Source organism: Manis pentadactyla, chromosome 12 (genome assembly GCF_030020395.1).
Source record: "Manis pentadactyla isolate mManPen7 chromosome 12, mManPen7.hap1, whole genome shotgun sequence".
Classification (NCBI taxonomy): domain Eukaryota; kingdom Metazoa; phylum Chordata; class Mammalia; order Pholidota; family Manidae; genus Manis; species Manis pentadactyla.
Window position 1 is genome coordinate 18,998,018 of NC_080030.1, and position 25,739 is coordinate 19,023,756.

At 50.7% G+C, this 25,739-nt stretch overlaps 2 long non-coding RNA genes across 2 annotated transcripts; one reads left to right on the forward strand and one right to left on the reverse strand.

Moving 5' to 3' along the window:
- Positions 1-3,853: 3,853 nt before the first annotated feature.
- LOC118908531 (uncharacterized) lies at positions 3,854-16,189 on the reverse strand. Its single transcript, XR_005023224.2, has 3 exons — positions 16,118-16,189; positions 14,638-14,790; positions 3,854-4,298 (listed from the first exon to the last, which is right to left on the reverse strand). It is a non-coding gene; the product is annotated as an uncharacterized LOC118908531 (long non-coding RNA).
- LOC118908537 (uncharacterized) lies at positions 15,534-25,704 on the forward strand. The gene is made up of 3 exons (XR_008993129.1): positions 15,534-15,799; positions 21,859-22,038; positions 22,790-25,704. It is a non-coding gene; the product is annotated as an uncharacterized LOC118908537 (long non-coding RNA).
- The last annotated feature ends 35 nt before the right edge of the window (positions 25,705-25,739 follow it).

Genomic DNA, 25,739 nt, shown 5'->3' on the forward strand with positions numbered 1-25,739 from the left:
CAGGTACCATGCACATATCTGGGGGAAGAGCATTCCAGGCAGAAGGAATAGCAGGTGCAAAGGTCTTGAGGAAGGAGCTAGCTTGAGAGTGGTCAGGACAAAGACTGTGTAACTGGAGCAGACAGAGGAAGGAGAGTTGAATATGAAGGCAGAGAGGCCAGTGATCATCCTGAGAGCTGGAGGAAGAATCCTGAAAATTTTTCCAAGAGCCAAGTGAAATCAGCGGACAATTTCAAGGCAGGCACAATGTCATTTGATTTACATTTTGAGATGATTCCTTGATATTTACAGAAGCAATATGGTACCTGGAATTTGCTTTAAAATAATTCATTAAAGAAAAAGTTGGCAGTTGAGAGATAAACAAGATGGACAAAATGAGGATTACAATGGAAGTCAGGCGATGTGGCCATAGGGCTTGTCATACTCTTCTAATTTTGCCTGTGCATGAACAATTTCTATAAGAAAAAGGGAAATATTAAAGACAAGACATTGATCTTATTTCTGAGGTGGGAAACAACCACGGAGGAGCCAGGGAAGAAGTAGGGGTTCAAGGTGGAGGTGACTGCAATAGTCCAGGCTACAAGCCATCAACAATGGCCAAACTTAGAGACTGACAATACCAAGTGTTGGCAAGACGTGGAGAAACTGGAACTCTCATCCACGTCTGGTGTGCATAAAAGTTTGCCAGGTGTTTTCTGTTTAATGAAGTTATAGGCTTACCTTACATCCCAGCAATTCCGTCTATAGGTTATTAACCCAAGAGAAATTAAAACATGCCCATGCAAAGATCTGTTGGCAAATGTTCATGGCAGTTCTATTTGTTATTGCCAAAAAAAACCTGGAAACAGCCCAGATGTGTACCAACAGGAGAATGGAGACATAAATTGAGGTTCACTCACACCATGGATTACTCCTTACCAATAAAAGGAGCAACAACTTATATACAAACTGGATAAATCTCAGAATGCTCTTTGCTAAGCAGGAGAAGCCAGACAAAAGAAGCCACCCTCTGTAATTCTATTTGTATGAAACCCTCTAAAAGGCTAACTAACCCTGGTGACAGAAGCCAGAGCAGTGGTGGAAATGGGGGATGAGAGGGCGGGGGTGCTCCTGAGATCCTCTGGCTGCAAATGCTCCATACTTTGATAGGGTGGGGCTCCAGGGTCCAAAGCAAGTGGAAATGATCCTTCAGCCAAATCCCAGGGTGATTCCAACCGCAGCATTTGACTGTGGAGCATAAGCCATGGGATTCCAGACTCAGCCCAAGGTAAAGCCTGCAGGCTCTTCTGGTGGGCAGGATGGGGGGGATAAAGGAAGCCCTTGGCCTCCCCCTTTAGGGGAAGGGGAAGCCTAGACCTCCACTTTCCTCGGGCATGCGCTTGTGGGTCTAAAAGCTTCCCTGCAGTGGCCTAGGTGGTCGATAGCAGACACCCCGGCTCCAACCCGCCTGCCGGGCAGCCCAGCCCCTTCCCGCTAGCCCAGCCCCCGGGAGGGGACCCCAGCCGGGTGGAGCTTGCTCCGCAGCCCCACGCCTAGCTCTGTTATCTCTTCCTGCATGCCCCCCTCTTCTGTATCCCCAGAAATCGCAGTCACTGAGACTTGCCCTCATCTCTGGGGGCTGGAGGAGGCCGACCAGAGTGCCCCTTAGTGCAGACTGCACGGTGATGAGTCCATCTGTGCCTACCTTCCCCCATTCAAGAGGCATCGGGTCCCCAGATGGCTTCCTGGATAGAAGAAGCTGAGATCTTTACATGCCAGGACCGAATAAATCTTGGACTTAAAGCTGCCTCTTTGGTTGCCACCCAGGCTTGGTTTCATTCATTCATTCATTCATTCATTCATTCATTCATTCAATAAACATTTATTGGGCTTGTAAGACCCCTGCCCTCCTGGAGTCAACATCCTCAGCCAGTGCAGGCCAACAGGGATCTGATAAAGCTGGAAATGCGGGCACAGATGTGACTGAATTTTCCAGTAGCCACATTTTAAAACATAGAAAGGAAATGGATGCAATTCACTGTAATCATGTATTTTATTTCATGCAGTGTGGCCAAAATATTACCCTTTCAACATGTAATTAGTATAAAAAAATGATTCGTGGGATATGTTACATCCTCTTCTCCCAACTAAGTCTTCAAGGTCTGGCATGTATCTAATTTGGACTGATAGTTTTCAAGTGCTCAGTAGGCGCACGTGGCCGGTGGTGACGATGTGGGCCCACACAGGTCAGGAGGGCGGTAGGGGACAGGTGAGATGGGTTAAGGCGCGCAGGGGGCACAGTGAAGCACTGGGGTTTTACTTGAGTGTGGGAAGGTGTGGTGCGGGGAAGGGGCGTGATCTGATCTGAAGACCCCTTTGGCTGCTATGTTAAAATAAATGGGGAAGAGACCAAGAATTACCTTGAGATGCATAAAAAAATGAGCTAAGTGAATGAAAAAAAACACTGTGGTACACCCAGACAGTGGAATATTATTCAGCACTGAAAAGAAACAAGCTCTCAGGCCACAAAAAGCACAGGGGGAGCCTTAAACACACATCACTAAGTGAAAGAAGCCGGTCTGAAAAGGCTGCATATTGTAGGATTCCAACTGGAGGACATTCTCTAAAAGCAAAACCATGGGGGGGACAGTAAAAAGCTCTGTGGTTGGTGTGGCCAAGGAGGGCTGACCAGGCGGAGCACAGAGGAATTTTAGGGCAGTGAAACTACTCTTTGCCACACTGTCACAGTGGGTACAGGCCATTACACAATTAGTCCAAACCCACAGAACGCATATACCACCAAGAGTGACCCCCCAATGTCACCTAGGGACTCAGCGATGATGACAATGTGGCAATTCAGTCTCATGGACGGGGACAAGTGGGCCACCTGGCGGGGATGTGGATAATGGGGAGGCTGTGCATGTGTGGGGGCAGGGGGCATATGGGAGGGCTCTGTACCTTCCACTCAATTTTGCAGTGAACCTAAAACCATTTTTAAAAATTTCTTAAGAATTTTAATTCTTAATAACATTTTTAATAATAAATTTTAATCATTTTAATCATTTAATTCATAGATGGATAGGACAGATAATGACCAAGAGGGTCAAATGTCCCTGCAGACTCCAGGTGGCGGGTGTGCGAGCGCGTACTCACTGGGCAATGCTTTCATTCTGTCTTACATTTGACAACGTTTATGCTGAACTGGAAGAATAGTCTGTATTTGCTTCCTGCGGCTGCTGTGACAAATAACCACGAACCAGGGGGCTTCAACAACAGGAGTTTACTCTTCAGGGTTCTGGAGGTCAGAATGTGAAATCGAGGTGGGGGCCTGGCCTGCGCCCTGCAAAGCTCGAGGCGAGAATCCTTCCTGGCCTCCTCCAGCTCCTGGGCGCCGCTGGGGTCCTTAGCTTTGGACTGAGTCAGCCAGGCTCTGCCTCTGCCTTCAAACAGCCTTTTTCTTTTCTGTCCTTTCTGTCTCTTATAAGAACACTTGTCAGAGGATTTGGGGCCCACCTGAGCAATCCAGGGTGCTCCTATCTTGAGATCCTTAATGACATGGGCAAGACCCTGTTCTCAAATTAGACCACGTTCACATGTTCCGGGAGTTAGGACTTGGACATGTCTTTTGGGGGGAAAATCCGACCTACAGCATAAGCCACGTTCCGTGTGTTACCTGTGGGACCCAGACTCTCCCGGCAGCTGGTCCACTTGGAAGCAGCTTCAGGGACCCAGATGACAAGTCAGGGCATCAGGGCCTAGTGCCATCCGGGGGAGAGCACAGCATCCTGGGTGATGGCACAAGCTCTGGCATCAGGGACAGGGATTTAAAACCCGGTCCCAACACCGAAAAGCAGGTGACTTTGAGCCTCTGAGCTTCAATCTCCTCATTTGTAATAGGACAGGGGTTTCATTCATTTATTCAGCAAATACTGCAAATATGTATTACAATATCGATTTACAGCAAATATTTATTACCTACTATGTGCCAGGTGCTGAGTGCGAGGGGTGGGGATACAGTGGTAAGGGAGGTGAGGTCTGCCCTCAGCAGGGAGGTGAGTGGTAAAAAGAAGAAATGGGCTGTTTAGAGAATAAAATTATGCTGATGGGTTGATGTCAACAGGGCAGGAGAGAGGGCTTCCAGGAGGAGGCAACATTAACTGGAGTCTAAATGACAAGAAGGGGCCAGCCATCAGGTAGGGCATTCCAGGCAGAGGGAAGGGTCAAAGGCTGACCACAGCAGTCCTGGCTTCCAGGATGATGACTCATTCATCTGTTCATTCATTCATTCAGCAAATATTTCCTCCACACAGTGCACCTGCCTGGATACAGCCATGAATGAAGAACAATGAAATGACACATTGAAAACATTCAGCGCCATTCCCCAGCCCAGGGCGAAAGCTCAGTGAACATCAGCGATTATTAATGGTTAGTAAGTTTGGGGATCTCTGCGATTCCCTAGTTTCCCTGAAGGGGGCACTCTGCCCTACGACCCTCTCTCCGTAGTGTAAATGGTTTTCTTTTCATTCTGATAATGAGACACGTACTAGGGGGAGAAAATCGAGGCAAGGACAAAGAGAGGGAAATACCTGAATTCTCACTTCCTGGAAGGAAGTACGGTTACCACTCGAAGGGCATCTTTCTGGACGTTTCTGTGGGCATGCAGGCATGCACACACACGCACACACACAGGTGTGCACATGTACACACACCTACAAATGTCTATGTATGCACACGCGCTTGTACTCATGTATATACAACACTCACACCACATGAGCAAAGCAAAAGCAAGCAAACGTGTGTGTTCACGCTCATGCATACCCCTGTGCGCATGGATACCGGAATGAGGTGAGTGACGCTGAGTCTTGAAATCAAGGTTCGATCTTGGTTGTATATAAAAAGCGGGTACTTGGTTCATACAGGTTTTTCCATTATTTTGATTTTTAAAAAATTATTGCATTAAAATATTTATCTTGATGCCTGAGCTTTTTGACACCCTCTTAAATTTGTCTCCTGAGGTGACTGCCTCATACCTCACTCTTATCCCAACCCTGGCATATACGTGCACATGCACACACACATATGCACATACATGCACACATGCGCACATATACACGAGTTCACATATATGCACCACAACCCGCCGTTAGGGCTGAAATCAGCCAGTGGGGCAGAGCCATCACTGTGCCCTGCTCCTTCCCACCTTTGCCTTAGTTGCTGCCTAGACACCACCCTTTACTGGGGGTCAAGGTGCCGTCAACTAGAACTTTGAAGGGAGAAATACTGCATTTGTGTGAACGGCCTGCCTTTCAAAATGGAACAAAAACAAATCTCAGGACCCACTGCACAGAGAAAGGATAAATATTACTTCATGAAATTGTTGTTTCAGTTCTGGACCTGGGTAGACTACACTGCAATATGAAAAATTAATTCTTTGATTCATGATAAAAATGCTCAAATATGTGCCTATACATGATGTTTGAGATCTGTTTCCATTTTATTTTTCAATTAATACACTACAGAGGTCACGTGGTGCTAATGAATATAGGTTTGGTCATTTTCTTCTATGCATTTAGTCAACCCCCCAGGCACAGCCACATCCATTGTTTTCCAGCTTTTCTTAAAGGTTTCATAATGATAATAATAGCAAGCCCCTAGTGCGTGCTTGGCAAGAGGCTAAGCATGTCATTCACATTACCTCATGGAGTCCTTGTGATACTCCCATTGCACAGGTGAGAAAATGGAGGCTCTGTAACATTAAGTCACATGCCTGAGAACACTTAATTCATAGGTGGCCGAGCCAAGATGTGAACCCCAACTGTCTGACTCCAGGGCTTTTACTACCCTGCTTTATTCTTTATAAATCTTTGCATTTTCCTAGAGATGGCCTTTCTGAGTCAGAGAGTCACTACAAATATCTATACCATCCTCCAAGAAAGATGTATCAGTTTACACGCCCATGAGAGAGTATGAGTGTGCTTTCCCATAACTTCACACACGTCGATAAACTTGACAAGTAAAAGTACACCTTTGGCTCATGAATGGTCAGATTTTGCATCTTTGGAAAGGCTTGTTGACTTTTTATCATTCCTTTGTGCCTCCTATTCATTCCTATGACAGTTTCACACTTGGAATGTTTACCTTTTTATTAGTGATTCATAAATACTCTTTGTGTATTAAGGCTCTTAGAGTTTTTGTCTGCCATATATGTGGCCAACCAATCTAATCTCTCTCGACCAAGGACCACTTTGAAAGGCCAGATAGGCCTGCTTTTATTGCCTATCAGGCCTCAGTGAATGTTTCTGTCTTGACGAGTCTTTGCTGCATTTTATTGGTGCCTCTAGAAGCAAAAGTGGAGGCCCTGAGGTCTTATAAACCTCAGTATTATCCAGACCAACATTTGAAGAAAACCTCACCTTCCCATGACAAGAAAGCTCAGGCCTTTCGGTCCCAGTTCTGCAGCCCACAGGAATGCCTCGGCTTCTGCCACCTCCGCCTTCAGAAGGGATGGGAACCCATCCATGCCCACCTCCTTCCAGCCACACCCATCTCTTCCAGTAAAGTGGAAGGTAGAGAGGAAGGGGCATCACCTCAAGCATAGGCAAGGAAACTGTGCCAGAGGGAGGCAGGTAGGAGGGTCTCTGGCTTCAAAGGCTTACAACCCTTTGGTTAAGGAAAAAAAAGGCCCCTGGCTACTGCAACCTAACTTTCTCACCCATTCTTTAATATAGTCCTGTCAGGGCCTGGGGTTTCTCTGTGCCTCAGTTTTGCCATCTGTAAAATGAGGATAATTTTAACAATCCCATGAGTTAGCCTGTAAAGGGCTTGGAATGGTGCCTGGCACATAGTAGGTGTTCAATAAATAAAAGCACTGTTTCCTTTCCACCCTTTGCTGTATTGATATTAAGGCTAAAGTGAGGGATGGAAAAACAGGGCCTCGGGTACCGGGTACCAGCCCAAGGACAGCAGGGGTTCTTCACAGCTTCCTTCCCCGGGTGCCACCTGGGAGGGCCCCTGGGGGAAACAGACCCCAACAAGACCCTCCCCGGTCCCGAGGCCGCTCACCTGCACTCCTGTCCCAGCCCCTGGAGGTCCAGAAGGGGCACCCTGGGAAAGTGGCACCGGGGAGACATGTGGACACAAAGACTGCACTGCCCAGCGCAATTACCGTTTTCATCCTCATTAAACCACATTTTCATTCTAATTAGAGTTTCGCTGCCTCCCAGAGAGAAGAGCCACTTACTTTTCAGCATCATTACCGCTCCCCTCCCTCTCCTCCCACCCTGCCCAGGTGCCTATTCCACACCGGCTTCTTCTCTTTCTCTCCAACTCTCCACGCACTAGAAAGAAGTACAGAATATTTCTTAGTCGCCTGCTGGGTGCCGACCTTGGCTCCATCTTCCCCTCACCTTTGCCCTGCTCTGTCCATTTTCCTCCAACACGTGCGCCTAGCCCCAAACATGTCCCTGGTTTTCTTGTTCTGTTAATTGCCCATCTCTGTTTCCCCAGCACGTCAGCGTCCAGCCCCGGGAGCCCCTGGGCGTGCTGACCTTTCTCTTGCATCTACCAGCCCCTGTCCTCTTGACCATCCCCAGGGCCGGCCGAAAGCTCCGCAGAGCAAGCACGCTGCTGGAGCAGCCCTTGGCCAATGACCGATGGGTGGTGGTTGATAAAAACCCCAGAGAGTCACTGCAGTACTGAGTGCCCAAGGGATGGGTTAAGAACACTTCTGACGCTCTCCCTGGAGCAGAAGCACCATTGTAGCTAGAATGCAGCATCATTGGGCAGCCCTGACCCACGTCAGAAATAAACTCCTGGGACGCTCACATCCGGAGAGGGATGAACCGCCCAGCCCGTGGGGGTCGGTGCAGCTTGGCAGTATGCGTTAGAACGCAGGGGGCACAAACCCTCCTTCGGCTCCCTTTCTGGGTGGCCGGCCACATGGAATAACTGCTCTTGAACACGGAGGCGGGAGCCAGGGCATTTTTGGCAGGTCTGTTTGTGACCATGGGAGACGGGAAACAACCCGTGTGGCCGTGGATAAAGGAGAAGGCGATCAGCGGTGCGCCTGTGAAATAGCACGCAACTGCGAAAAAACTAGTGGGTGTCTGTACTCGTTTTCGCTGGCAAAGCCAAAAGACCTCAAGCCCCTGGCTGAAAACAAGAGGCATTCATTCTCCCACCGTCTGGAGGCCAGGGGTCTGAAACCAAGGTGATCGCGGGGCTGGATCCTGCTGGAAGCCCTGAGGGAGAATTGGGCCCCTGCCTCTCTGCTGGCTTCTGGGACTGCCAGCAACCCTTGGCCTTCCTGGCTTGCGGCTGCCCCGTCCCAGTCTCTGCCTCCATCCTCACACAGTCTTCTCTGTATTCAGGTCTTTGTGTGCTCTTCTGAGAAGGACACCTGTTATATTGGATTCAGGGCCCGTCCTAATTGAGTATGACCTCATTTTAACTGAACGAGTTACCTACAGAGACCCCATTTCCAAATAAGGTCACATTTGCAGGTACTAGGGGTTAGGACTTGGACATATCTTTGGAGGGAACACACCTCAACCACAAAATTGCCCTCAGGACCAATCATAAGTATGGTCTGACTTCCTTTATATGATCAAAGTTAACCTTTACTGGGGGGTTTCTGCCTCGACCCCTACACCTCCAAGCTTTAGGCCAACCATGGCTATTTCTTCTCCGCCTCGATTTAGCCAATACTAATCATGCAATTATAAAACATTCAGCACCATCCTAAGCATTTTAGGCGCATTCTTTAATTTTTACAGTGATACCACCAAGTCTGTATTGTGTAGCCCCATGTTACAAATGGAGAAACTGATACATGGGGACAATAAATCCCTATGTCCAGGTCACTCAGCTGGCAGGTGGCAGAGCTGGTCTTTTCACAACTGTCACAACTGGTGACGGACTCCCATGGTGACACGTGTGTACCTGCCATGAAATACACATGGTCGTTTATTTCTCCTAGCAGCCCCGCAGGGCAGTAATTACCTTCATGTCAGAGATGAGGAAACTGAGACAAGGGGACAGTAAAGTGTCGCCCAGTAGGTGCCAGAGCGGGGATTGGAGCCCAACATGTGACCCTCTGGGGAACCATGGGCTCCATCTCCCAGCAAATGGGGTGAGAGTCCCCTCCAGGCCGAAGGGGGTTTGTTCTGCAGCCTCCGAAAGACTCAGGGGCTGGGTCTCCACCTCAGGGACAGAGGAACCCTTGCCCACCCCAGGCTCTGACTGTCACACACCAGGGACCCGAGTCAGCCTCTAGATCCTTCAGAGCTTGGGGATGGAGAAGCACCTCCTTCACCCCGCAGGGGCTTATTAATTAATGCTAATTAATATCTGTGTTCACAGAGCCAGCCAGGCCCCCCTGGGTCTGGGGCGTCCAAGGAAGGAAAGTACGAGGAAGCTGGCACCCTGCCAAGCAACAGGGATTATTCAGGCTGCCCCGGGCTGGCTGGCAGGGAAGGGCTCGCAGAGACCTCCCCTGGGTCACCTCCCAAGCCTCGGTTTCCTCCTCTGTAAACAGGACAAGAATTCTTTTTCCTATATGTGCAAGGGTGTCCATCAAGCCTTTATGCCTGTAAATTGCTTTTGCGCCCAGAACTCCCTTTATTTGGCTGCCGACCGAAAGGCCTCCCGCAGCCACGTGCCTCAATTTCTCTCTCTGGCACACAAAGAGCAGGCAGGATGCCTCCTTGGTGTTGCCCCTCCCACTAGAAGGGTCCGGTGGGGGGCACCCCCGGCTCAGCCTCAGGGAAGGCTTGGGGAGACATTCCAAGCAGCCTAATTAATAATGCCGTTTCGCTAATGTGGCGTTGAGACAGTTCCCTGGCCTCTGATTAAAAACAGAAGTTTCCCCCACGTTAGCGGAGACAGAGCAGAAGGGAAAACAAAGACGTGCACACCCGTGCCAGATAAATACAGACGCAAACACATGCACAGCAGATAAACACACACTGGCACACCAAATATACACACAGCCGGCTGCAGAGATGGGGATGGGCTGGCACAGCCTCGTTCAGATAGCCCGAGAGAGCCCCCGCCCCAAGGAGCAGTCACGCGAAAGGTGACGAAGCCCCCTTTCCAGACGCTGCCGAGCCTCCAGCCCATCCAGGCCCTGCAGCTGCAGCGCACATGGCCAGCAGTCAGAAGTGGGGCAGGAGTGTCCCGGAGCAGCCCTTGACCCAAGACAGAGGGACTTGGTGGATAAATACCCCTGCTCCCTCTCTGGGCAGGTGAGGGGCCCACAGGGTCTCCCAGATGCTCCCAGAGGGACCAGCCCTTGTCTGCCCTGCCTTTCTCCTCCCCCAAGTTCCCTGCCCATGTCTCCCGTCTTTGTGCACTGAGGCCATCGGGACAAAGTACCACAGCCTGGGTGGCATTTATTTCTGACGGTTCCAGGAGCTGGGAAGTCCAGATCATGGTGCCAGCGGATTTGGAGTCTCGTGGAGGCGCCCTTCCCGGTTCATTTTGCTGTGTGCTCACGTGGCCGAAGGGACAAGGAGCCGCCTGGGGTCCTTTCATAAGGGCACTGATCCCATTTCCAGGGGCCCCACCCTCATGACCTGATCACCTCCCAAAGGCCTCACCTCCACATGCCGTCACCTCGGGGGGTTGGATTTCAACATGTGAATTTGGAGGGGATGCAACCGTCCATTTTATCTACCCAATAAACCGTGTGCCCTCAGATCCTTGTGTTCAGGATCTGCTTCTGGGGGAAGCCAAACCAAGGTTCCTGCAGAAAGGCAGAAATGCAGAGTGTACACCAGAAGTGTATACAGCAGTGGTTCTCAAAGTGGGTGCTTTTGCTCCCCAGAGGATGTTTGGCAAGGTTGGCAGACATTTCCGGTTGCCACAGTTGAGGATGGGGGTGCTGCTGGGATCCAGTGGCCTGTCACTGAGTCTGCTAAATACCCTCAAGTGCCCAAAACAGCCCCCACAGCAAAGAATGACTAATTTCCCCATGTCAGGAGTGCTGAGGCTGAAAAACCCTGATCTGCAGAAACCCAGTGGACCCTACACCTTGCCACACACCCTGATCCCCACATCAAAATTGCTGAGTGAATGTACATCAGTCAAACACAAACACGCAGTGGGGTTCCCAGGCAGGCAGCCTCAGACCAGAGAGACGACCTGTGCCCCAGGGCGTCACGCTAGGGAAATAGCAGGAAGGCTCAAGCCCGCTGTTTCCACCCAGGATGCGGAGACCACCAGAGGGGGCTCACCCTGTGTAGGCGCCGCCCGGGTGCAGGGCTCTGCTCCAAGGGCTTGTCGCATGAATGACTCCTTCAATCCCCACAGCCATATGGGGAGATGGTTCAGTGCCATTAAGCCCATTTGACAGATGCAGAAACTGAGGCCCAGGGAGAGGAAGTGTGTGCCCACGACCCCAGCAGAAGTTCAGATGCCTCCCCTTCCCCCCGTGGTGTGTGTAGACACTGTGGGAAGGCAGAGAAAGCAGGCGAGAAGGGGGCCCTCCCAGCCAGGGTGTGGGGGCCGAGAGGACTTTCGCTACCCCAAAGGGATTCCTGTATCACTTAGAGTAACTCAGAAATCCATTTTTAAATGGATTTTAAACCGGCTGTCCTTGGAGTCGGACACCCCTGGGGGGCTGACCCCAGCCTCGCCACTTCCGGCCCCGGGACTCTGGATGAGCCGAGGTGGCCTTCCTGATCCTCGGGTTTCCGTTTGCAAATGGGGATTCCTCCACTCACCCTCCCACGGTGCTCTTCCAGGGCACACTGAGTGCCATGCACTGTGCCCATCCCAGTGCCAGCCTGTACCGGATGGAGCTGAGACATACACAGAGCAAGCCTCCCCTCGCCCATGTACCCCTCTTCCAATCATGGGCCCTCTTAGCTGGCTTTGTGGGGAGCAGAAGCAGGCAGGGAAGTGGGGTGGAGGGGCAGAGCCCTCCGTCCCTCACCCTCACACCCCAAGCCCATCATCCCCGAGCCTCTCAGACTTCCAGGAGTTGGACCCGCGGCAGCGTCCAAATTCGAGGCCAGGGGCTGTCCCGAGGAGGCAGACAGGCCAGCGGGCTAAATCTGGAGGTGCCTCCCCCTACCGCCAAATGCTTGGATTTTTCCCACCCGGGTTCCCGCCGCTGCAGAATGGGGAACGAGCGCCACCTGTGGGTCACCGTGGGGATGTGCGTGACGCTCCTGGAAAGTGGGTCGCCCTCCAGGTTCTACCTTTCCGGGCCCTTCGGCCCCCACAGCAGTGTTGCAAACAGCCCCCGCCTATGAAGTTCCCCTCCACGTCCCGCTTTTCCCAGCCACTCTTTCCAGACATGCCTTGTCATCCATGTAGCACTCCCACCACCCACAGCATTTATTGAGCACCCACTGTATACAAGGCTCTGTTCTGGACTCAGAGGACAGAGAAAGAATGGAACAGGTAAACCTCCCTGCCATGCTGGAGCTTAGGGTCTGGGGGAAGATGGAAGAGGAAGGTGACAACACCCAGGTCACTGCTGGGTAAGTATTCTGAAAGAGAAAGTAAACAGAGGGCTGTAACTAATGACTGAGGAAGGTACATCTGCTCTGGCTATGGTGAGTGGCGAGAGCTCTCCACGGACACACCGTGTGCCCTCAGGCCTGAGAGGGATACAGCCCCTGCCATGTCAAGTCCGGGGAGGGCACAACCAGTGCAAAGGCCCTGGGGCAGACAGGAGCTTGAGGTGTTGGAGTAACAAGAAAAGAGGTCAGGGTGGCTAGAGCTGAGAGTGGAGGGGAGGTGGGGTGGGATGTTAAGGCCTCTGTTGAAAATGAGTCCAACCTCACACTCCCAAGGGGAATATAATAAACCTCACTCTGAGCAGAAAGCTCTCCACCTCCCAGCTCCACAGAGCTGCTCATCTGCCTTACCCTCCCCACCCATCATGCCAGCCCGGGACCAGGTGTCCCCTCAGAGAAAAGCCCCAGCCCATGTGCCTTTGCCTCTGGTGATGTCTGCTCCAAGTGCACCACCAAGGGACATGTGCAGTGGAGGGGCCTGGGGTGGAGTGACTGGCTAGGGCTGGGGGAACAGGAAGGGGCTCTTTGGGGGATGCCCAGGGCTAGCTTGTTGGAACTGTGGCAAAGCCAGAGGTCTGTGTGGATCTGCATGTCCCAGGGTTCCTTGCGGCCAACTGCTCCTCACCAAACAGTCCATAGGCATTGGGGCAGGGGGTGGTCTCTGCTGGCAAGCCCCCTCCTCGTTCCCCTGGCCACCAGACACAGGAGCCACACAGGAGCCATGGCACCAGTGCCTGTCAGCCGTGGTGAGTACCCTATCTTTCCCACCCAGGACTGCCTCCATCCTCCCCGCGGCCGACCTGTGTCCTGGCATCCTCACCCCCATTTGAGGCCGGGGTCTCTGCTTCAGCTCCCCTTGGCCGGTGAGGAAGCCCTCAGGGGTTTCAGCAGTCCCATGCCCTGGACCCCAACCCAGCGCAGCCCCTCCACCTTCACGCCCTCCAAGAACAAAGTCCCTCTGTGTGGCCTGACAACCCCGAACGGGACTCTGCAGGGAAATGCTGGGGTTCCACTAGTGCTGCTCCCCAGGTCCCTGCATGGGGGAGCCCCGAAGGACTCTGTGGGTCTCACTCAGCCCCAGAAGGGGAACAGAGCCCAGTCCCCAGTCCTGTGGCCTCAGCTTTGGGGATTGCCTGGCTCGTAGGGAGGGGACAGAGCCTCCTGGAGCTTCTAATTATGGTTTCAGAGGCATAGACTTAATTACTGCCTTTCAAAGGGTTAATTACCCCTAATTGGTTGGGAATCTGGCAATTCTTGAGGATTCTGAGAACCAAAATATTTCCCCTCCCAGAAGCCTCCGTACTTCGGGTCTTCCCCGTTTCCCTGCACGGAAGTCTGTGGCGAGCTGGGCAGAGCTGCGAGGACCCAAAGCCACCCGTCTGCCCTCAGGAAACCCACTTTCTGGGCTGGACACAGGCAAGGGCTGAATTCAGAGGAGGGGGAGTCCCAGGCCAGAGAAAGAACGGAGCACTTCCTGAAGGAGGTGGCCAAGGGATGGTCCTAAGGATCCCAAGTGAGACCCCCTGGTGAGCCCAGGGCTCCTCTGATTCTGGCCTACCTGGGCAGCTGCAAGGCCTGGAAAAGCTGGAGCTGATGGTTCCGGGCCTAAGGGGTGCCTGTTTGGAGCCTTGGTTTCCTCATCTGTTAAATGGGGTCAAAGCCACAATGACCTAGGCACTGAGAAGGAGCAGAAGGAAGTGCACCACGCATGGCTGCCCTCGCAGACAGGAAACCCTGGTAGGCATGAGGTGGCGGCCCTCACCCGGAGCTCACCCAACACCTTCAGCCTTCCCGTCCCTCCCGAGGGGGGCAGCTCAGTTTCCTGCCTGGACGTGTAGTAATGTGTTAAAACTTGGCCACCCCCCTGTTTTCCTCTTAATCCCCTGACTGGGCCCTAAACACGCCACCCTGGTTCCCACGTCAGACCCTTTGCCCTTGAAGTTCCTGCATATGGCTTACTTCCCCATGGTGCTGTGTCTGGTAAGCTCTGGCCCTAAAACATCACCTCCTCTAGGGAGCCCTTCTTGATTATTTTGTCGCCCCAGGAACCACTCCTTTGCTGAGAAGCCTCCTGCCTATTATGCTTTTACTCCTCTGAGAAACGACCTTGTTTGCGTCCTGGCTGGGTTACCTCAGGCTCAGTTTCCTCATGTGTAAAATGGCCATGATGGCAACAGTCCCCTCAGAGTCCTGGGTCCTGACTGGTGGCCCCAGAGGCCAGGATGTGTCAGAATCTCCTTCTGCAGGTCACGGGATGGACTCGGCCCCAGCATTCTGAGCAGAGCTTGAGGACAGCAAGCCAGAGAGGGTGGACAAGTGAGGCCCAGGTGACCAGTCAGACAGAAGTGGTTAGAGAGGAGGCAGACATGGGAATAGTGGTCAGGCTGATATGCTCCCATTTTACGGATGGGGAAATGAAGTCATTTACTGCGGGCACACAGCCTTCTAGTGGGGCAGCTGGGATTCGCACACATTTGGCAGAGTCCCACAGGCAGGGGGTGGAGGACAGGGAGCCGACGGAGGCCGAGGGAGGGAGCAGCGTGGGGAGGGCTGTTTGGAGGGAAGGTGAAAGGGGCAGTTTGACTCAGTTGTGTTGGAGAGGCAGAAGGAAATAAAGGAGAAAAGGAGGGCAGAGAGAGGAGAGGGAGAGAGAGAGAGAAGGAAGGGGTAAAAAAAAGAAGGAAGGAAGAATTAGTCAGGACTATTTCAGTTGCAAGTATCCAAACCCTAATTGGCTTAAGGAAAAAAAAAAGATTTTATTGGTTTATGTAACCGAAAAGCCTAAGATTGTTGGTTTCAGGCACAGCTGGATCCAGGGTCTCAAACAAAGAACTCTCCCTCTTTCAACTAAGCTTTCCTCTGGTGAGCTTCACTCGCAGGTAGTCATTTCCCATGAGGATGAAATGGCCTCAGCCATCCCTGGTTTATATTTTATCAGCCCAGAAACTCCAGAGAAAAATGAGAAAGCAGGTTGGGCAGATAGCTTTAGCAACAATCGTGGGCTACCTCTCATTGGACAGACTGAGGCCATATGTCATTTAGGAACCAATCACTGTGTCTGGAAAGGAAGGACTGTGTCTATTGGCATGCCTGAGTCATGTGATCATTACTGATGATGGGGGTGGGGCTAGCCCCACCAGACCTAAGGGGACAAAGGGTGAAAGAGAAAGTAATTCGTTCAACAAATGTTTATTGAGCCCCTACTGTGTGCCTGTCCCTGGTCTAGACGCTAAGGATACAGCAGTGAACAGGACCAGAGGAAAAAACCCGTCCTCCTGTGGCTGATGCTATAGGTAAATGCATGAGTTATAATGACAGTAGGAAGTGGCATGTTCTATACAGAAAGTTAAAGCAGGGGTAAGGCTAGGAACAGCTAGGGGAAGGGAGCTGAGATTTTAAATAGGTGATGACATCCGAGTAAAGGCTTGAGGCAGACAGAGTGAAAAGATCTAAGAGGGTATTCAGGACAGAGGGAACAGTCCCCGCAAAGGCCCTGAGGCAGGAGCCTGCCTGGTGGCAGGGAGGGAGGCAGATAATAGGAGGTGAGGTGGGGAGGCGACAGGCCAAATCATGCAGGTCCTCGTGGGCCTCGGGAGGACTTTGGATTTTACCTTGAGTAAGATGGGAGCCGCGGAGGGTTCCGAGCCGAGAAGGCACGGGACCTGACCTGGCTCAGGCATTCACAGGAAGAATAGATGATCAGACCCACAGAACAGCTCTCATATATACAGAGATTTTATGTCTAAACAATTGGGTTGGGCCTCACAGTGAGTTAATCTTTCACCCCAGGCTGGGTGTTTTTCCCCGCACGGTCTCCGTAGGGCTGCCTGCTGCCCCCCTTTCCCCATGTTCTCCTAGGTTCTATTGTTACTCTTTCTCACGACTAACAGGGAGAGGCACAGGTGGGGAGAAGGGCTGGGAGGGTGGGCCACCCCTCCCATGGGGCAGGGAGTCCCCAGCCTTACCCGGATCCGGACACACCTGGACATGTCTGCTGGGAATGTTTGCTTTTTGCCCTCTCCAGGTTGGTGGGAACAGGTGTGGCTGGGGCACAGGGAGGCACAGCTAGCTTGGGGTGGGGCTGAGGGAGGGAAGCGGGGTCAGAGAGGAGCACAAGGCCCTGGACCCAGGGGTCGCACCCTCCAGAAGGTACTGTGGTTTCAGGACCCAGTGGCCCTTGCTCTGTTTGGGTACCAAGGCGTCTGCCTAAGCCCGAAGCCATAGGAAGGGATAAGGGTGCGGTGGCAGGCCCTGGGCTTGGGCTGGTCAGAGCTACTGATGGAAATGCCGATAAGGGCCCTTGAAAGGGTTGGCCAACATCCTGTTTGGACAGGCTTTTTTGGTTTTCTCTCCTGCAGCCCTACCCTGGCCCTGATGGGATAAATACAATCAGGGTGCGTGAGCCCAGTGTAAACTCTATCAGAAACAGATATAACCCCCCTTCAGAATTCCCAAATAGCAGGATAGACAAATGCAAAAAATAAAAAGAACTTAGATCCTACCTTACATCCTAAACACAAAAAGTAACTCTAAAAAGATGTAGACCTACATATAAAACTTGAAACTATAAAACTTCTGGGAGAAAATGTACAAATCTCTGGGACCTTAGCTTAGGCAAAGATTTCTTAGATATGACACCAAAGGCATGATCCAGAAAAGAAGACAGTAAATTAGACTTCATCAAAATGAAAATTCGTGCTCTTCAAAAGATACAGGACAAGCTGCCAAGGGGAAATACATGCAAATCACATGTCTGATAAAAGACTTATATCCAGAATATACAGAGAGCTCTAAAAATTCAATAATAAGACTCAACATCCATTCATGTTTAAAACTCTAAACAAGGTAGAAATAGAAGAGAACTTCCAAACTCTGATGTAAATTACAAAAAAACAAAAAACAAAACACCCTCACAGTAACTATCAAATTTAATTGTGAAATAGTGAAAGATGTCTCCCTGAGATAAAAAAAAGAGAAGGATGGTTTGTTATCACCACTTCTCTTAACATTGTACTAGAGGACTTAGCCAGGGCAACAAAGAAAGAAAAGATCATAGACCATCTAAAGATTGAAGTGCAATAAATACGACCTTCACTATGTGTGAATGACACAATTATGTAGCTAGCAGATATAATAAAATCTACTGATTAATAGTACAATTAAGTGAATTTAACAAGGTCCCTGGATGCAAGGGACAATACATAAAAATGAATTCTATTTCTATATGCCAGCAACAATCATTTGAAAAATAATTTTTTAAACACTCAATTAAAAAACCAAAAACCCAATTTAAACATAGGCAAAGGGTTTGAACAGATTCTTCAGCAAAGAGGATATCTGGGGGGCAAATAAGGAAAGGAAATGTCCTCAGCAAATTAGTCATTAAAGAAATGCAATGAAATACCAATGCAGACGCCTCTTGGAAGAACTCAAAAAAAGATTTGACAATACCTACGGTTTGTGAGGATGTGGTGGACAAGAATACTTAACCACTGCTCGTGGGGCTATAAAATGGTACCATCACTTTGAAAAACAATGTGGCAGTTTCTCAAACAGTTAAACAAATATTTACCATATGATCCAGAAATGGAAGCATATGTCTACACAAAAACTTGCACACAAGTGCTCATAGCAGCATTATTCATAAGAGCCAAAAGATGGAATAACTTAACTCAAATATCCAGCAACAGATGAATGGATGTCCAAAATGGGGTGGAGCCATACAATGGGATATTATTCAGCGATGAAAAAAGAACAAACCATTGCTAAATGCAGCAACGTGGATGAACCTCAAAACCATTACACTGAGCAAAAGAAGTCAGACACAAACTATTGCATATTGCACTTATGTGGAATTTCTAGAAAAGGCAAAGCTATAGAGACAGAAAGCAGACCACTGGTTACCTGAGGCAGGGGAGGACAGGGGAACCAGAGCTGATGAAAATGCCTCAACACTGCATTGTGATGACGGCTGCACCATGTGGTAGAATTACTAAAAGTCACCTAACTGTATACGTACAAGGGGCTAGTTATGTGCCATGTAAATTATGCTTCCAAGAAGCTATAAAAAAAGTTGTCCTACATCTTACTACACTGATGGACAGTGACTGCATTGGGGTCTGGGTGGGGACTTGATTATGGGTAACTGTAGTAACCACATTGTTTTTTCATGTGAAACCTTCGTAAGAGTGTATATCAATAATACCTTAATAAAAAAATTTTTTTTTAATTTAAAAAAAAGAAAGTTGCCCTAATAAACCACAGATGGGATTGTCACCATTTGGAGGATTAAATCAACAGGTGCCTTTGGTGCCAGACCCCGCTGTGCACACGGAAGACATGCCAGGTAACAAAACAGACAAAAAGCGTGCCCTTGTGCGGCTGACACTCTCTGGGGGAAACAGATAGGAAGCAGGAAGTAAAATCTATGAAGCATCATATGGTGATGTGCTACAAAAAATAAATGGGCAGGGGAAGGGTCTGATTTTAAGTCGGGGTCAGGGCAGGCTCTCTGAAGAGGTGATGTCTGAGTAAAAATCTGAAGGAAGTAAGGAGGGAGCCATGTGGAGATTTAGGAGAGGAGATCAGGCTGTGGGAACTGCAGGTGCAAAGACTCTGGGGTCAGAATATGCCAGGAACAGTGAGGAAGCCAGAAGGGCTGGAAAAAATAGTGAGGAGGAGATGGGTGGAGGACTTTGACTTTTGCTCTCAGGGAGGTGGGAGCTACAGAGGGTACTTGAGCAGAGGAGGATCAGTGCCTGACTCAGGTGTTCCAGGGTGCCCTCTGGATGCTGTGGGGGCGACAGCTTGTGAGAACTGGAAGATCAGGGCAGAGGTAAGTGCACTGGGCCAAGTGGGAGATGTAGAGGCTGATCAGAGGCGGGCTGTGGAGGAGGTGAATGGGGTGCATTCTGGATCTGAGCATCTGGGCCACCAGAAAGGAAACCGAGAGACGTGGAGGGGGTGCCCAGGCGGGACGTGGGTCCACAGTGACTCTCATCCCCAGCCGAGGCGTGGCCCTGATTTGAGAGCTCTGGGGCTGCGGGTACCTCCAGGGGCAGAGGTTCTCAGAGCCAGGTACCTCCTCCCTGCGGGCTCCCAGCCCGCATCCCAGTGCCCACTCTGGCTGTTTCCTTTCCAGACCTTCTCCCCTGGGGAATCCAGCCCATGTGCTTCTGATTCCTTTGTCCTGAACTCATGCGGCACGAGCGCCCCGAAAGCCTTATGTGGAAGAGTCTGGAGGCAGGGGGTGGGGAGGGGGGCACATTCCTCCGGGGGGGGCGGTGATGCAAGGTGGGGGACACAGGGCCGTGTCCAGGGCATCCAGCAGTAGGGAGGCATCCTCCCCAGCCAGGCCAGACTGGCTGCCGCCCGGCAAAGGCTCTCTTTGGGCCCCGGCTGGCGCCCGCCCACAGCCCAAGCTCTGGCCGCCCTGACCCCCCCAGGCCTCCCACACACTTCCTCCGAGGAGCTGTGACCGTGGGATTCGGTGTTTCTCGTCCTCTCCCTCTCGTCCTCGACCTCCTCTGTGGGGGCCGCAGCAGGCCTGGCAGGGCCCGTGCGTGGCCGGAGCCACAGGGCTGGCCGCTGACCCTCCCTGGCACGTCTGCCATCACCGGCCTCTGGCCACTGGGCTCCCTCTTCTTCCCCACCACGTGGGCATCCCTGGTCCCCTCCTTCCTCTCCATGTCCAAGGTTTCAGAAGGGTCTCTGTAATTCATTTGCTCTTTATGAGCACAGACCCGCTGGACCCAGTTCTGGCCGCTGAGCAGACACAGTGACCAGCGCTTAGAAGTTGATGTTTGCAGAGGCCTTTCTGGGCGTTAATAAATCAGCCCCACTGACTTCCAAAGGCCTGTGAAGGGGGAGTGAGGATTCTTGTTTTCATGTTACAGATGGGGAGACGGGCACAGCGAGGTCGCGCCGCTGACCTAGGGCCACACCAGAAAGGGGCAGAACTAGGACCAGAGCCCCAGCCACGCTGCTCTTCCGCCCTTCTTGAGAGCAGCAGATGGGGTCCCGGCCTTCGGGAGCCCTTGGTCCAGAGGCAAGAAACAGGAAATAGCACATGAACAAGAACATACCATTCAGTGACAAGGGCACTGGAGATCTCCAAGAGGATGGCTGGGGAGATGGGGGCTGGGGTGGGGGCCCCCGAGACCACCCCCAGGGGTGAATGATTCACTGGGACTCACAGAACCCAGAGAAGCTGTTGTACGCATGGTCATGGGCGATTACAGGGAAAGGAGGCAGGTGCGAATCCACAGAGGACTAGGACACATGGGGCAGGACCCAGAAGAGACCAGGTGTGAGCTTCTGGGTGTCCCCTCCCCATGAGGTCATGCAGACAGCTTCTCATTCCCCCAGCAACGATGTGACAGCACACACAGAGTATTGCCAACCAGGGACACTCGCCTGGGCCTTGGTGTCCAGGGTTTTTACTGGGAGTTGGTCACGTAGGTGTGGCTGACCTCAGGCTCCAGACCCTCCAGAGGTCAAGCTGATACCACATGGTGGCCCAGGACCTTCACCACAAATCACACTGTGAGCATAGACTATCTGGCCTGGCTAAGGTCCTAGCTGTACAGACACGCATATCAGGCAGGACGCTCCAGAGACTTAAAGATGACCTCCCGTGAGCAGATCAAGGGCCAGTCGTGCAAACAGGCCTTGCTTTGGAACGCGCAGCGTGGGAGCAGGCCAGGCCTGCTGAGGTGAGTCTATACTACGCAGGGCTGAATGTTGTGGTGGGCCAGGAATACGTCTTTAAGGATTTCAGGTTGAACCTTAGGCCAGAGGAAGTGGGTTCTTATCTGATCCAGTCTTGAGCTGACACCTGATGGCAGCCTGGTTAGAGACTCTGAAGGAGGAACTACACCCATCTCTGGGGGCAGATAGTTCCAAGAAGAGAGAACAAATAGCAGATGCAAAGGCCCTGAGGTGGGTCTGAGCTTCCAAGAAGAAAACGAAGACCAGCACAGCCAGGCCAGGATGAGGGAAGGAAGTGAGCTAACAGGGGTCATCTGTGGCCAGATTGGAGGGCCTGTGGACAGGATGACAGAAGGAGGGAAGTCCAGGAAGTCATCCCCATTTGGGGACTGAACAACTGAGCTGGCGGTGGAGCCATTCACTGGAAGGGGCAAACCAGTGGACAGGCTCCAAGGGGCCAAGATGGCCCCACGATTCCCACCTCCTGGTATCTACACCCTGACCTCAAGTGTGAACAGGGTCTCCTGTCTCACTTCTAACAGTAGAATAGGACAAAGAAGGGTGTCACTTCCAAGATTAGGTTACAAAAGATGGAGACTTCCATCTTGCTCCAACTGTCCCTCTCTCCCTCTCTCTTGTTCAGATGAAGCCAGCTGCCACATTGTGAGCTGCCCTATGGAGAGGCCACCTCCTTAAGAGCAAGTAAGGAATTCAAACCTTCCAACAACACACAGCCAATGCTTGGATAGAAGCCTGTGAAGGGACCTGAAGCAGAGAGCCCAATGAAGCCATTCCTGGTTCCTGACCTACCGAAACAGAAACTGTGAGATCATAACCATTTGGCATTATTTTAAGCCCTTACATTTGGAAAATTTTTGTTACACAGCAATAGCTTGCTAACACAGTAAGTAGGTTTGGCCAGAGGTCAAGAGGGGAATCAGGAGTTATAGTGTTTGCCATGTGAGGAAAAAAGAAATCATCATAGCCATCTGCCTTGGGCTACCTTCCTGCAGTTGCAGAGCCTGAGGCAAGGATTTGAGTGCAGGCATTTCATTAGAAGGGGAACCTAGAAAGCATGAGTAGAGGAGACAGAAAGTGAGATAGGGAGGTGCAGGCAGCAAATACAGAGAGTTTGAATGCACACATTACTGCTGTGGTCACGGGGCTCAGTCCCTCTGGGGACCTCTGATAGAGTGCGTAAGACTCACACCTCAGTTACCCCACATGAGGGGTGAAGGAGCTGGAGTATTAATTTAACAAGATGATGGAGGTTTATTCCCAGGTATGTTAACTCCCTCCTAATTTGGACCTGAGTCCACATGGGCCATAGAAAACCCCCAGGCAGTTTACCATGGCTGAGATTAGAGTAAGGCGAGTGAGGTACACAGATTTTTCCTTTGCCTCAGGCTCTAATATGTCTCAGCACATCACTATGACAGATCCTGTCTTCATTGAAAATTTTGCTTCTTTATTCATCATGGATGTTTGGCATTAACTTTTATTATTTCAAACATTGTGTTAGAATAATATTGAGTTGTTTGGTGCCTCCTCAAATTTTGATTTTCTCATCCTAGTTCCAGCCCTGGAATTCACCTGAGGCCACCAACACCACAGGAGAGGACTCAGACGTCAGCTGCCCTATCGGAGTCTGGGTATGCTCAGTCCTGCTGCAGTAACAAGTGAGCTCCAAATCTCAGGGGCGTAAAACATCAGAGATTCCACTTCTCACTTGGCACATTGCAGATTGCCAGAGCCGAAGGACAAGAAAACACACAGTGGCTTACACCAGCTCTTCAAGTTGCCGCCTGCACATGACCCGTGTCATAACTGCTCACATCTCATTGGCTAACGCAAGTCTCACAGCCACTCAAGCAAGAGCTGGAGTGGTAGTGACCAACCCGATGGCCATTAGCCAGCAGGCTAAGAGCACATTACGTACATTCACACTGTTGTATAACCATCCCTGCCCTCCGTCTCCAGAATTTGTTTCTTTCTTTCTTTTTAAATTTTGACGTGTTACATGCTTGTAACCATGACCCAGATCAGACTATCAAACATTCTCACTCATTTTTCTCCCCATTGGGCCCCCCAGCCCCTGTTTTTGTTTTGTTTGCTCGTTTGTTTCATTTTTTCAAATTCTACATGTAAGTGAAATCCTATGGTACTTGTCTTTCTCAGCCTGGCTTGTTTCCACTGAGCATAATACCCTCCAGCTCCATCCATGTTGTTGCAAATGGCAGGATCTCACGCTTTCTTATGGCTGAATAATATTCCATTGTATATATGCACTACATCTTCTTTATCCATTCACCTATCAGTGGACACTCAAGTTGCTTCCATATTTTAGCTATTGTACATAATGCTGCAATAAACAGCCGTGCATGGAACTTTCTTTCCAAATTAGAGATTTTGTTTTCTTCATATGTATTCCCAGAAGTGGAATTGCTGGGTCATACGGTATTTCTATTTTCCTTTTCATCTTGTAAAACCGAAACTCTGTCCCCTTTAAACACTAACTGCCCACTTTCCCTACCCTGGCCCCCGGCCCCCACATCCACTTGCTGTGTGTGTGTGTGTGTGTGTGTGAATCTGACTCCTCTGGGGACCTCCTATAAGTGGAATCATGCGTTTGTCCTCTCGTGACTCCCTTATTTCACTCAGTATAATGTCCTCAAGGGTCACCCAAGTTGTAGCATGTGCCACAATTTCCTTCCTTTAAAAAAAATTTTAAGTGGTAAAAAAACTTGTAATATAAAGTTCATCTTAACCACTTTTAAGTGTACGGTTCAGTGGTGTTAAGCATATTCACATAGTTGTGCAACCAGCCTCCAGAACATTTTCATCTTGCAAAATTGTCACTCAACACCCACTGAACAACAACTTGCTTCCCACCACTCCCCAGCCCCTGGCACACCGCCCTTCTGCTCTCTGTCTCTGTGAGGGTAACTGCTTCCATTCCCTCTTATAAGGAGACTCTTAGAAGGACACAGGACCTGTCCTTTTGCCTCTGGCTTATTTCACTCCACATAATGTCTTCTTCAAGGTCTATCCATGTTGTAGCAGGTGCCAGTTTCCTTCCTTTTTAAGGCCGAATAATATTCCATGGCAGGGATACCCCACATTTTGTTTATCCCCTTGCCCACTCATAGAAACTTGAGTTGTTTCCACTTTTTAGCTATTGTGAATAAGGCTGCTGCAAACGCGGGTGGACAGATATCTCTTTGAGACATTTTTTTCAATTCATTTGGAATTGCTGGAATGTACACTTATTCTGTGTTCCATTTTTTAAGGAACCGCCAGACTGTTTCCATTTTACAGTCCCACCAGCAGTGCACAAGGGTTCCAATTTCTCCACATCCTTGACAACCCTTGCTGTTTCCTGTTTGCGTTTTATAGTACCACCCTGATGGGTGTGAAGTAGTATTTCATTGCGGCTTTGATTTGCATTTCCCTGATGACCAGTGATGCTGAGCACCTTTTGGTGTGCTTACTGTCCATTTGTCTGAGGATTTTGATGACTCCATTTCAAAGGAAGCTCAGGGCGTGGCTGCCAGTCTCCTTCCCAATGCCAGGGCACCGGGTAACCTGCAGGGTCCTCAGGGCTGGTTCTTTGAGCCAGGCAGAAGCTGGGGGTGAGAGGCAGGCGTGGTGGTGCCATATCCTGGAAGGCACTGCTGCTAACCTTCATCACTTGTCACCAAGAACCACGCCAGGGACCACGAAAAACCCCAGTGACACCTTCATCCCCAGATACACAGGTGCCGACAAGAAATGCTCCCCTACAAGTCCTTCCTTGGAGCACTCAGAAGAAACACTCCTGTCTGTCCCTCTCCCCGTGGCTTCCTGTGGTATTACAACAGGACACCTGCGGCCACGGCGGCTTCACGCCAACACACAGGGCCCAGACCTCCCGCCCAGTCCTCACCTCCTGCCCCGTGGAGGTGATCAGCGGCTCATGGCACCATCTGTTCCTCTCCCCCTGGACCACGGACTCCATGGACTGTTTCTTCCATCAGCCTGCTTTTCCTTTTTTTTGATTCTTGAATGAATTTATTTTGAAAGGAAACTTAATGCTGTGGCCACAAAAGAAAACCTGAGTCATTTCCATAAGCAGAAAGCAGCAGGAAAAAAGGAATGATGTCATAAAAAGGAACGACGTCATAGGGGCAGGAATGGGGTGACGATAAATTCGGTTACTGCTTCTGCCTGCAGAAGGCTCGAGGCTGGACTAGCACGGGGATGGCGAGGAGCAAAGCCTCAGGGGTCGAGCGCGCCCAGGGACCCTGAGAGCCAATGTCTCACCCTCCAGTCCAGCCACAGCACAGAGTATTCTTGAGCCAAAAAGAAAGGAAAGAGAAGGGAAGGGAAAGGAAAGAAAGGCAAAAAGGAAAGTAAATGAAAACGGAAAGAGACAACCAGAGTTTTTAAAGTCAAAGACAGAGCAACAATAAGCGCAGACTGACATGGATTCATGCAACCGTGACCAAGCACCAGCCGCGGTTGAAGTTGCAGGGGACGCGACAT